Source organism: Vicugna pacos, chromosome 4, assembly GCF_048564905.1.
Source record: "Vicugna pacos chromosome 4, VicPac4, whole genome shotgun sequence".
Lineage (NCBI taxonomy): Eukaryota > Metazoa > Chordata > Mammalia > Artiodactyla > Camelidae > Vicugna > Vicugna pacos.
The window spans coordinates 71,688,881-71,701,395 of NC_132990.1; the positions used below are offsets into that span (position 1 = coordinate 71,688,881).

Genomic DNA, 12,515 nt, shown 5'->3' on the forward strand with positions numbered 1-12,515 from the left:
ATTTTGCTCAATGAACAAATGAATGAGAATGAATGAATGAATGGGAGACAAACCATAAACAACCCAATAAACTGAAACGAAAAACGGGGGAAGTATACCTTAAGCATAAAACTGCACAGAATCGCAGATTTCGGGTTTTGAACTGCACGTCCTGGCAGGAATGGGGAGCCAGAAGCTTGAGAGGCCTCCAGGAGCAGGCGGAATAGGAAAAACAAAAAACAAAACAAAACAAGATTTAAAAAAATGAGCAACGACCATGCTGAATTCTGATTGGATTTAATGGGTGTCAATCATGGCTGCTCCATCAATGAGCCAATCAGCTGGTCCTCAACGAAGAGGTGAGCCCATTGGATGCTTTCCGGGTTCCAATCCCAGCCTGCTCCACGGCTGACTACCGCGAGATCTCCAGCACGTTATTTCATCTGCAGACTCTGTTTTCTTAGCCGCGCAGTGGGGCTGAGAGGCGCCTGCCGACCGGCTTTGCAGCACAGACTCAGTGGTGGGCAAAGCACCAGCATCGAATCCAGCCGGAAGTGGGAGCGCGGTAAGTGACTACTCAAACCTGGGACTTTTGGCCTGGGACCGCAGCCACAGAACGATGTGTGTTTGGAGTTCAGGTCTGCTCACGTTTCTTTTCTTCCGCCACTGTACTCCTAAGGGCAGGGCCAGGGCTCAGCCGGCGCCTGGTTGGAGGAGGGCTGGGGAAGGGCCAGGGAGTTAGTTGCTGAGAACTGCTGGGATTCTGTATGGGGCTGTCCACAAAGGGAAGGCGGGGTTGGCATGGGGCAGAAAGGCAGCGCCATTATGCAGTCTGCCTCATCTGCAGACCCTTCTGGATGACAGACAGGATGACCTGGGCCACGGACACCACGCAGCAGAGCCAGTCAGGCCCATGGGAACCGGGTCAGGGGTGAATGAGGGACTCCCAGTGGCCAGGAAACAGAGAAAGGAGGCAAGGAAGGGACATCTGAGTCGACAGGACACCTCCGACGTGCCAGGAACCATAACGCTCAGAGCTTTCGAGGAGGCTGCCCATCTCATTGTCCCTATTTTACAAATGGGGAAACAGAGGCTCAGAAACATTACAACTAGTCAGTGCTTTGAACCCAGGCCTGTGTGATTCCAAAACTGTATTCTTTATCCTACATCACTCTGCCTCTGGAAGGACTTTGTGGGGGGTGGCACCAACAGGGCAAGGTGAACTCAAGCATGGCATCTTGGGGCCAGAGAAAGGCAGGGCATCCTCACCTAGGTCCCTGTGCCCAGGCACCTCTGCTTGGGTTCCTTCTGAGCTGATCTCCATAAGTTTCCCCTGAACCTCTGAGGAGTGTTCCTTTTGGATCCACGACTTTGGCCAGCCAAGCAAAGGGAAAATAGATTTCTCTTCTGTGTGCCTGAGAGGCTGGGACAGCTGAGTGTCACTGACCCAGCCAGCTGTGGCAGAGAGAAGCACGTACCCTGGAGGATGGGGCCAATGGAGAAACCCCAGCAGAGCAAACACAAGTGAGGAAGGACCACAGGATGGGCTGGTGGCTCCTGGATATCCCCACCTTCTCCCTGAGGGCAGATTCACCTTTGGATCCCATGGCCCACAGCTCCGTGGCCCAGCACTGCCTGTAATGATGTTCCCACGTTCCCAAGAATTTCTGGGGCTCTGGGCTGGAGTTTGGGCTTCAAAGCTGAGCTCATCCCCATCTTTAGCCTCATGTGATCTTCACTTACCTGGTATTCCTGCTGCTTACCCCACGCACCCCTGGGCCATCCTGATCAGGGCAGGAAGCTCATCTGGTGCCTGCAATGGGCACCAGAATTTGGCCACGCTGCCTTAAGGCCATCAGCAGCTCCATGGGGCCCCAGCCTTGCCCATACCCCCTCCAGCTGGCTCAGCTCAAGGCCAAGCTCTTACAGCCCTTTGGACACTGGTTTGAACAGCTCCCTGTCCAGCCAGCTGGCCTACAGCCAGTCCAGGTCCTGAAAGATGCTCCCTTAACTCCCCCAACCAAGCATGTCCAAAGCCCCCGTGCCCCGCCTTCTCCCAAAGCCAGCCTCCCCCCCATTTCTGTTGGATTTGACATTTGCCCTGTGGCCCAGACTCCCAGGACCCCCTGCAACCCTGCCTGGGGACCCTGCCCGGGTTCCAGCTGGCTGGCGAGCTCAGCCAAGCATCACAGCTCCCGCGACATCCCTGAGTGACAGGAAACAACTCGCTCCTTCCAAGAGGCGAAGCTCTGACAAACACTCACTAGGAAATAATAAAGTGGCAAAATAATTCTGCATCGGACACACTTACCAGAGCAGAAAGCGTCTGTGGAGGAGACAACATCTTGTACCATCTATCTTCCTTAAATCCCCACGCTGTGACAAAGTGGAGGGCAAAATCATGATGAATGATCGGACACATTTAGCCAGTACCTGTGCTCTGTAACGAGTGCGCCCACGAAAGGGGCTCTAATGAAGATCTGTGCCCCCACCCCAAACTGGGCCTCGTCAGAAACAAGTCTTTATTACGAAATTGGCGCCCGGTTTTCCTACCAGGAAGGATGGAGGCACGAGGTGTGACATGAATGAATGCTGGCGCCTGCAGGGTCAGCCCAGCCCTTGCTGGCGGTACGGAGACAAACAGGTTCGGCTCCTGCCACCACCCTGCGTCTGGTTGACAAGGTGCCAGTCGCCTTCCGATTGTGCGGGAACACGCCTCGGTTTTGTTCCTACCCGGCCCGCCATCATTTATTCTGCTGCCTCATTTGAATATGATGAATACTGTAGTCCTTTATTTGTTCACAACAACCAAATAATTGTAGATCCGTGGGCTTTGGGGCAATTAATCACATTTTTCCCTCCACCAATCCACTATAAACATGACATTGAACAATAAAGTACATTAACCTCTGCTTTGCACAAAACTTTGCTTATTTAAACACTGCAAGGTTATTTGTTTTCCTTCTTGCCGGGCCCCTGCCACAAGGGAAGGGTGGTGAGGAGAGAAGGCCCACCCCACACCAGCCAAGCCACTCCGGCCTGTCCTGGCTCTCACCACAGCCCGGCATGGGGCAGGGAGCCCGCGGGTGTGGCTGCAGGTGTTGGAGTGAGCATCTCCGGGAGAGAGCCTGTGGCTGTGAGCGTGTGTGTGTGTGTGTGTGTGTGTGTATGCACAGGTGTGCCAGGTCTCACTGTGGGTGTACTCATGTGGATGTGTCTGTGTTACACGTGTGTTCATCTGCACATACATGTTATCTAAGTGTGCTCTCAGAGTAGAGGTTCTGAGATCAAGGCCTGTGCGTGTGTGTTTATGCATAGATGTGTGTATGTGTCTGTGCGTGTGTATAAGCATTCCTGTGTGTGCACGTGCATGGCCATTTTAAAAAAGGGCTGCAAGTTCCTTCGCATCTCTCCAATTTAGAGGTGGAGTCTGTGTCCTCCCCCCATGAATCTGGGTGGACTTGCGACTGCTTTGGCTAAATAGGACCACAGAGGTGATGCTCTGTGGTTTCCAAGCCTGGGTCATAAAAGGTCACACGGCATCCACCTTGTTCCCCTTGAACCCTCACTCTGGGAGTCCTAAGCTGCCGTTTAAGAACCTCAGGTCCTCCCAGGCCACCATGTAGGGAGGCCACGTGGAGAGATCACATGGAGAGGCTGTGGGACCTTGGAGAGAGAGAGAGATGCCTGATGAGCACTCAGCATTCAAATTGTCCCAGTCCGGGTGTCAGAGATGTGAATGAAGATGCCTCCAGTCGTGGGAGTCTTCCCAGCTGAGGCCCTGGTCATGGTGGTGCAGAGACAGGCCATCCCCGCAGAATCCACGAGCATAGTAAAATGGTGACTGCTTCATGCCACCAGTTTGGCGTAGTTTGCTGTGCATCGATAGATAAATGGAATAGTGTGTATGCGTCACATGTACGTGTGGGTGTGTATGTACATGCATACGTGCGTGTGTACTGAATGTGTGCGTATATCTCAGTGTGTTTCAGAATAGAGGTTCGTAGGGCAGGGCCTGAAAGTTTAAGCATGGGTGTAGGTACAGGTGCTGTACATGAGCATGTCTATATGTGAGTGTGTGTAAGTGTGTCTGTGCGTGTGTCTGCATGTATATTTGGATGCACCATGGGCTCAGATGAGTCTGCGTGCTTTTGTATGTCTGTGGACAGACATTTTTGTCTTTAAGAAGAGCCTGAGTGGGTATCTGCCTATATATGCACACCCTTGGAGGGACAGTGCTGGGGAGGCCAGGCCTCTGCCAAAGGGCTTGTCTTGGGTGGGTGGGATGGAGGTGAGCTTCACAGAGGAAGGACTGTGCTCAAAAAGCTGTTGGAAGCAGGACCCCAGGGAAGGGAGAACCATTCATCCCGGATCTCGAGGAGAAGGAGGTGCTGAAAATGGTGGGCCTCCCATGGTTGTGGGCTCCACACCTGGCCTCCCAGGTGGTGCCCACATTTTGACAGCAAGGGGTGGGTCAAATGAATTGGGCCTCTCCATGGGATTGAATATGGTGGGGTGCCTTCAAAAATGGCACCTTCAAGAAATAGTTAATTATTTGGGAAAGCTCTCCCCAACTAATGATAAGTGTAAAAGGCAATTCTTCACAAAGGAAAGCGAAGCCATCGGATGCCCACTCCCTCAGCTCCCAGCCACCTTACATCTTGGCTATAGGATCTGTCCTCTCTTCCTTCCCACCTGGTTGAACAGAGGAGCTACCCCTCCTCTTCTCTGAGGCAGCCTTTCTCCCCAAAAAGAGTCTCATTTGACCTGTCAGTCACTGCAGCCCTGATTGCAGTGGCTACGTTGGGAGTGGTATCATTGCTGGAGCAGATTAATAAAGCCTCAGGTATGTGGTGAACGGCCATTGATTTGGTGAACTCATTCTTTTTCCACCCCGGCCAGAAAAGAGGATTTGAAGCAGAACAATCATAGTTATTTGTAGTTTTCCCCAGGGCTATATTAACTCTCCCATCCTCTATCATAAAATAGTCCAAGGAGATCTGGACTGCATCCAGATTGCACAAAACATCACATTGATCTGTTACATCAATGACATCATGCTGATACAGACAAGCAGAAAGTGGCTAGCTCACTGGAGGTTTTGGGAAGACACATACATACCAGAGGGTGTGCATGTATTTATAATTTGTGTAAGTAGTAGTGTATAATATTACTATTCTCTTACTTATTTTTCTAATTGGCACTGTTTTTAAAATCTGTCCACGTTATCATCTGTACATATGCTCCTTTTCTTCATAATGAGGACCAACCCAGATTGCTATTATCTCTCCTCCTCCAGCAAACCTGCAGCAAACGTCCCATTGTGCACATGTGTTCGAATTTCTTTGGGTCCTCGTGTGTGCGTGCGTGCACATAATTTGCATAAGTAGTTTGGGACCGCTCTCCAAAAAAGGCTTTACCAATTTACACTCCCATCGGCCATGTGTGAGGGATCCCATCTTCCTCATTTCTGCCATTAATTGGTATTACCCAGCTTTGTAGTTTTTGCCAGTCTCAAGGTGTAAAGTGCTATCTCGTTTTAATTTGCCTTTCTTTGACTACTAGTGAGTTTGAGCATCACTTCATGTGCTTATTAGCTTTTGGGGTTTCCTTTTCTATAAATTGCCTGTCATATCATTTGCCCATTTTTCTATTGGAGTTGATGCCCTCTTGTTGCTTTAGAGTTCCTTGTATATTCTAGATGATGTTAATCTCTTGTCAGTTTTAGACTTAGAAAAAAAATCTCAGTCCTATCATCTGACTCTTAATTGGCCCATGTTATTTTTTTTATTAAACACGATCTCTTAATTTTGATGTAATCAAATTGAGCAAATTTGTGCATTATGGTTTGTGCTTTTAAAGTTTTGTAAAGTAAACCTCCTTGCTTTTCCCTAAGCCCAAAGGTATCCTCCTGCATTTGTTTCTACTAACTCTATGATTTTTAATTTTCACATTTAGATCTTTAATTCATCTGAAGTCCTCTTTGCATGTGGGGCTAAACAGGGACCTAGCTATCATTTTCTTAGTAAATTGAGCCGGTTTTCACTACTCTGCATGCAGAACAATCCATCCTTTTCATGCTAGTGTGCAGTGCCACCTCCTTTGTCCCTGTTAAATTCCTGTATATACAGAGGTAGGTCTTTTGAGTTCTCCATTTAGTTCTATTGATATATTTATTTATTCTTGTGCTAACACTACAGTTTTTTACTATGATGGCTTTATAGTAGGTCTTACACCTCCCTTCATTCTCTTCTTTTTGTCTTTTTTTAAGTTGACTTAGTTTTTCTTGGACCTTCCATTACTCCATGTAATTTTTGGAGTAGATTTACCAAGTTTGTAAAGCAAATATACACACACATGTATATACATATAATTGTACTTATGCTTGGGATTGTAGTGAATTTATGAATTAATCTGGGGAAAGTTGACTTGATTATCATATTAAGTCATGTTATCCAAGGGTTGTCAATTATTCAAGTTTTAAAGTTCAGTTTATAGAGGTCTTATAGGTTCTTAGATTAATTCTCAAATACCATATAACTTTTGTTGCAATTGTGATGTATCTCATTTTTATTACATTTTCTTACATTTATGATTTCATTACATATTACTTTTCTTGGTATTTCATTTCTTACATTACATTTTCTAGCTGGCTATTGCTGGTGTGGAAAATTCTATTGATTTTTTTTTTTGTAGATAAATCTTGTGTCTCAGCAACCTTAGCTGAATTTTCATATTAGTTCTAATAATTGGTCTCTTAATGCTATTGGTACTCATCTAGATGGGTAATCATATCTGCAAATAATGACAGTTTTATGTCTTCCCTTCCAAACCTCACAATCGTACTTCCTTATAGTATTAATTAGAATTTCTAATACTATGTTAAACAGTATCAGTTACTAGGGACATCCTTGTCTTCTTCCAGGACTTAAGGATGTTTGTTTCAAGTTTCTCTGTTATATATGATACTTTTGGGGGGATGTATAAACTGTATCAAATTTAGTGAATGTTTTTCTACTCTGAGTTTTATTAGAGTTTTTTTAAATCATAAGAAGATACTATAACTTATCAAATGCCTTTTCTGTATCATTTGAGATTATCATATATTGTTTTTTTCCTTCTATGAATGTTGAATTAAATGGGAAATTTTTCTGATGCTGTACTATCCTTGCATTCCTTGAATATTATTATTATTTTAAATACATTGCTGGATTCAGTTAGCAAATATTTTGTTTTGGATTTTTGCTTCTGCTTATAATTGAAATAGGCCTATAATTTTCCCTTTTGCATAGTTCCTATTTGATTTTGCAAGCAGGATTATATTAGCCCCAGAAAATTAGCTAGGCCAAGTTCTATGTTTTTCTGTCTTCTGGAAAAACTTGAATAAAATAGAGGATAACTGTTTCTTAGAAGTTTAGTAGAATTCAAATGTAGGGCCATTTAAAACCATCTGGGCTGGTGTTTTTTGTTGGGGGGTGGGCAATGGAAAGAGAAGATGTCTGACTACCAGTTCAATCTTCTTAATATTTATTTGTTCAAGTTTAGTTGTATGTCTGTTCAGGTTTGTTTCCTTTGCACAAATGTTGGCATTTTATATTTTCCTATATGTTGAAGTCTTTTATATAGGTCCTTGTATTTGTTAGCATCTAGCTCTTCACAATACTCTTTTGTTATTATTAACTTCTTTTTAATTTGTTTTTTTCAAGAACAAACATTTTGGTTTTTTTACTCTTCTCAATTTTTTTCTTCACTATTTCATTGATTAGTATCTTTATTTTTCCTTTCCTTATTTGGCTTTGTTTTGTTCTTCATTTTTAAATTTCTTAATAAATAAATATATTTATTTGATGTCATACGTCTCCCATAACTGTTGTTCTTGCTGTGTCTGTAGTTTTGACAAGCACTGTTTCCATTATCATTTACTTCTAAGCACATCTTCTTTCCTTTCAGGACTTGTGTTACAGGTGGTAAAATTCAGGGGCCCTAGAGCCTGTCTACCTGAGTTTGAATCCCTTCTGTACTACTCACTGGCTGTTTGACCTTGAGAAGATCGCTTAACCTCTCTGTGCCTCACTTTTTACATTTCTATAATGGTAACATTTAAATGAGTACTTGTTCACGTAAAGGCCACCACAGAACATGCCTGCATATAGCATGTGCTCTGTAAATGTCAGCTCTTAAAGTTTCCGTGCATATGGGACATTTTAGCCTTCCTTTAATTGTTAATTTCTCATGAGGAATTGTCTTAGACAAGGAATGCTTTCCTCTTCCTCTGAGAAAGAAGAGAGAGACTGTGGGCCCATATGTGATTGCAGACCTTGATTTATCAGAGGTACGGTCTTTGTGGCCGTGGCATTCTCCCCCAAAGGCTTTCTTGCTGGGTGTGAACAAGAATAAGGTGGGTTGCTTCCAGGGTGAAAGACTACAAGGCAGGTGAAAAGGAAGGACAAATAGACAAGAATGTCGAAGACGCTGACTAGGAAACGTTCAAGAGATGATTTGTGAAAGAACAAATTAAATGTGGGGATTGAGGGAGAAGATGCAAGGATAACCCCAAGTTTCTACAACCAGATGGACAGAAGTGCTGGTTCCCGAGAAGGGAGAACAGGAAGAGGAGCATTCTGGGAGGGGAGTGCAGAACTGGGATTCAGTTCTGGACACCAAAAGTTGGGTGCAGTTTGGCCAGACCTGGAGTATGGGTGTGGGGCAGGAGGAGTGAAAGAGGAGGAAGGTGGACAGGCCCAGGTAACACATCTTAGAGAGTATGGATATTAACATGAGTGCCAAGAGAGCAATGGAAGGAGGTGTTAAGCAGGAGCTGGGCATGGTTCATTCTGTTTTAGGGATACCATTGACTCCAGTGTGGAGAATAGGTTGTCAGAAGAGAGAGCAGAGGAGGGAGACAAGTGGGAAGAGATCTGGCCTTACCAGACACTGGGTGCCACCCACCCAAGGATGGTTTCATGAGTGTATAACCTGTGCATTCACACAGGGCCCTGCACTCCAAAGGGGCCCCCATTTGGCTTAATGCTCTGCTTTTTCTTTCTTAAGATTCTTAATAATTTTGTCTTTGAACTTGTGTTTTGTAAGTCAGATCTGATGGGACTTGAGCCTGTGCATGAGCAGAGATGTGCACAGTGTGCATGTCTGCTGCAGATCCTTGCTGCCCCATTCACATACAGCATTTGTGATGCCCTGTGAACACAGAGCTCTGGTGGACCCACCATCCGTGGGGTCTTGCATGTTCATGACTGGTTGGTAGCCTTTATATTTGAAGGAGAGTTTGCCCCGATATAAAATCTTTGCCCCATTTATCTTTAAAATGTTGCTCCTTTTTTAAAACATAAAATGTTACTGTCTAGAATCTTGATGCCATCCAGATTCTCTTTTTCCTTAAAACTAACTTGGACTTTTAACCTGAATACTTAGAAGATTTTTACTTTAAGGAACTAAAGCTTAATGTTCACTAAGTGTTGGTATTGACCCTTATAGATTAATTCTCATAGGACAGGGCATGCCCTTTCAATATTTAGATTCAGTCTTCTTATATTTTAGGAAATATTTTAATGCAGTTTTAAAATATTTATTCTGTTTCATTGTTGAGGCTTTATTTTTAGAGCCTTCAATTATGCATATGTTGGATCCCCTTTACCTGACTTCTATATTTGTCACTTTCTCTGAAGTCCTGTTTTATTTGTTTGATTTTCTTCACTTCTGTTTTATATATTCTATTACCTTTGTGTTCCTTCTAATTTAACCTTCATTTCTGATTTTTTCCCTCTCTTTGTTTTCTAATTTTATCAGATTGTTTAAAATCCTCCTGTTGTCCAGCTGTCTCATTTCTGAGTGCGTCTATTTCTCATATGTGCTGTTCTTTTAAAGCTTCTCACATTCTCTTAATTACTTTCAACTCATTTAGCTTTGTGTCCACATATGTTCTCTTTGTCTGCCAGAATGGTGTTCAGTTTATTTCCATTTCCATTTTTTTTTTCGCTTGTAAAAACCTTTCTTTGGAGTTACATTGTGTTTCTCTTCTATTTCTTAAATTAAAAAAAAAAAAGATGTTTTCCCCCTAGGTTTTTAAAAGAAGCTTGCTGTAGAAGGGGCAGAAATGGGCCAGGTGGCTTTCCCTACATTTTTTGTTGTTACTATGAAACACTCAAATGGTGATCTCTCTGTGTAATTGTTCTTTGATTCTCAGAACTAAGCCTGAATCCATCCCTAGGTTTTCTATTCCTGTTGCTCTGTGGGCCTTGCTCTTTAAGTCAGTGCTCTGATCTTTAGAGTTTCACTGTCTAATGTGGTAGCCACATGTGGCCAGGGAACACTTGATATGTGTCTAATCCAATTTGAGATGGAAAATACACCCCAGGTTCCAAAGACTTAATATAGAAAAAAGTATGATAGCTCATTAATAATTTTTATATTGATCGCATGTTGAAATAATATTTTGAGAAAATTGGATTAAATAAAATATATTGTTAAACTTAATGTCATTTACTTCTTGAATGTGGCTGCTAGAATATATAAAATTACAAAAGTGACTTGTGTTGGTGGCTCACATCATATTTCTGTTGGACAGCACTGATTTAGACTTTACATTTTGCTGCTGCAATACAGTGAAATCTGCTTCTTCTCAATACTTCCTTCCTGCTATCTGAACCTTTGTTCTCACTTCCCCCTGGTGTTCTTTCCTTGTTTAGTTTGTTTTCTGTTCCTAGCCCTTTTCTTTCAGGGTTTAACATCTGGAAGTGAGTCTTTACTGGCTGTTAAATCCTTGAGGACTTAGACCCCTAGTAGAATTCACCCTTCTCTATCACCTTTTCTGTCCTCACCTATAACCTGCATTTTGGGAGGACACATCCCAGTCTTTTCAGTGATTCTCAGATCTGCTTGCCCAGAGCCCACTCAGGATGGGGTATTCTCCTTTTGGGTATGCAGATATTTTAGACATTGGGATTCTGTGCCCATCATTAGTCCACTTTCAATCCCTGGTGCTCCTGGTCCACAGCTCCCATCCTGTCCCGTACTTCTGCTACTCTCAGTAGTTGGGCCACATTTGCCCTTACACTGGAGTTCATGGAGAGTTTATCACCAGCTTCGTTGAAGACACTGTCTATGGATTTTTTTCCTTTTGCTGCTGTATTGATTTTCAGGAAATGTTTTGGGGTAACTGGAAAACTACACTGATGTCACAATCTCAGTGTGACTAGAATGCTCTCATTTTCTATATTTAATTACTTAATCTACTTGGGATTTATTTTAATGAACAGCATGAATGGGAAGTCCAATTTTACTTTTTACTTTTTTTTAGCAATTCCACTTTTTCTTATTATAAAAGCTATATGTACATATTGAAGAAAACATACAATATGGATGAGCAAAAGGGAAAAAAGCTAATTGTGATCCTTCCACCCAGAGAGAACCATTTTAACATTTTGATCTATAGGCTTCCAGGCGTTTTTAAGTTGGCTGACCTTGGGCAAATTACTTAACATCCTTGAGATTCAGTACCATAATCTATGAAACAGGGGAAATAACATATTTCATTGAAACTAATATGCCATCAATTGTAAGAATTACCTTTTTTGCCACTAAGAAAGAAAGAAAAAAACACTGCCAATTAAACTATGACACATAAGCAGTTAATTTTAGGTATGTTGATATATAAAAATTTAATCTTAGAATCAATTGAAAATGGTAATAATGACCTTACAGGACTGTTATAGAGATAAGATGATATAATGTATATGAAGTACAATAAATGATAACTACTGCCATTCCATTACATTAATAGACTGAAGTTTTATTTATCTAATTTCCTATTGTTGAACATCTAGGTTGTCTCCATTTATTAGCTATTATAAACATTAATAATTCATTAATAGATAAATGCAAATGATCATAAAATATTAAATCTTAATGCTGAGAAATGCAAATCAAAACAGCCATGAAATACCATTTGCACTTTTCAAATTAATATGATTCTTTCACTTTCAAGAAAAATTAGGAAGCCCTCAATACCTGACAGTACAATATGACTAAATAAATCGTGTTTCAGTGGTATTCTCGGGCATAAAAAAGATGATTTACAAAGGTGAGCAATTTATGATGTCAAATGCTACAATTCATAAAGAAAACACAAGTATGTATGTCCATGCCCTTAGCAATAGGAGAAACAAGAAGAGACAAAGAGAGACAAATTAGTATTAGGAGGCTTTAATTCACTTCTCTAAGTTCATAATATTTACATAAAAAAGTAATAATATAAAACACCTAAAAACATAATTAATCAGGTAAGTCTAAAATATAATCACACTGACTAATCATTAGAAACTGTGGCTGCATATTCAAGTGGTCCTGTCAAGTCACAAAATTGACCTTATATTAATTCAAAAATATAACAAAGGTAGGGATAGTGAGACAGCATTCTCTGATCACAATGCAATGTAACTAAACATTAATAATAGTACCCAAATGCAAAAACTATCTTTATGCCTATAAAATTTAGAACTTCCAAACAATTCTTGGGTCAA

The 12,515-nt window shown here is 42.2% G+C and overlaps 1 protein-coding gene across 2 annotated transcripts in view; it reads left to right on the forward strand.

Moving 5' to 3' along the window:
- Positions 1–429: 429 nt before the first annotated feature.
- MVB12B (multivesicular body subunit 12B) overlaps positions 430–12,515 on the forward strand; it is a 234,488-nt gene continuing 222,402 nt past the window's right edge. For both annotated transcript variants that reach the window (XM_072960130.1, XM_072960132.1), the window contains exon 1: positions 430–544. The gene's annotated coding sequence lies outside the window, so the exon portion shown is untranslated. The remainder of the gene's footprint in view (positions 545–12,515) is intronic.